This window comes from Propithecus coquereli, unplaced genomic scaffold (assembly GCF_000956105.1).
Source record: "Propithecus coquereli isolate 6110/MARCELLA unplaced genomic scaffold, Pcoq_1.0 Scaffold11, whole genome shotgun sequence".
NCBI lineage: Eukaryota > Metazoa > Chordata > Mammalia > Primates > Indriidae > Propithecus > Propithecus coquereli.
In genome coordinates, this window is record NW_012134969.1 from 5,713,116 (window position 1) to 5,714,080 (window position 965).

Consider the following 965-nt stretch of genomic DNA (forward strand, 5'->3'; position numbering starts at 1 on the left):
TCCTTCTCCAATGAACTGCCTTGGCACTTTTTCCAAAATCAATAGATATGTGTCATGCTATTTCTGGACACTTTATTTCTTTCCATGAATCTATATGTGTAGCTTTAGGTTATATCATATTGTCCTGATTACTATACTCTATAATAAATATTAAAATCAGGTAGTATAGTATCATAGAAAGATATTTTGTCTTTGTCCCTGATTCTTGGTGCAAAGCTCATAAAACCCTTGTCTTTTAGTCCATTTGGTGTTGCCATAAAGGAATACTTGAGGCTGGGTAATTTATTTAGAAAAAAGATTTGGCTCCCAATTCTGATGACTGGAAAGTTCAAGACTGGGCATCTGCATCTGATGAAAGCCTCAGGTGGCTTCCACTTATGGCAGAAGGTGAAGAGGAATAAGTGTATGCAGCAATTATTAATACGTGGCAAGAGAGGAATCAAGGGTGGCGGAGCTGCCAGGCTCTTTTTGATGACCAGCTCGCAGGGGAATTAATAGAACGAGAACTCACTCACCATCAAGGGAGGACATTAATCTGTTCATGAGGGATCTGCCCCCATGACCCAAACACCTCTCATCAGGCCCCACTTCTAACATCGGGTATCAAATTTCAACATAAGGGTTGGAGGGGACAAACATCTACCATAGTACTTTGGAATTTCCTAAGCGATAAGGGTGATAGGAGCATTTTTTATTTTAATGAGTTAACTCTTGGTAGGTTCCTAGATGGCTTCAGGATAAGGGCTGGTTGTCATAAAGACCAATCCTTGATTATTAATAGAAGCTTTGAACTTTTAGCCCCATTTCCACAACCTCCTGGAATGGGAGAAGGGCTAGAGACTGAATTAATAATGAATCATCCCAAAGTGATGAAACTTCCATAAAAAAACCATAAACTACAGGGTTTTAGGGCTTTGGGCTTGTGAACACAACGAGGTGTTCGGAGAGTGGTGTGCTGAGACAGG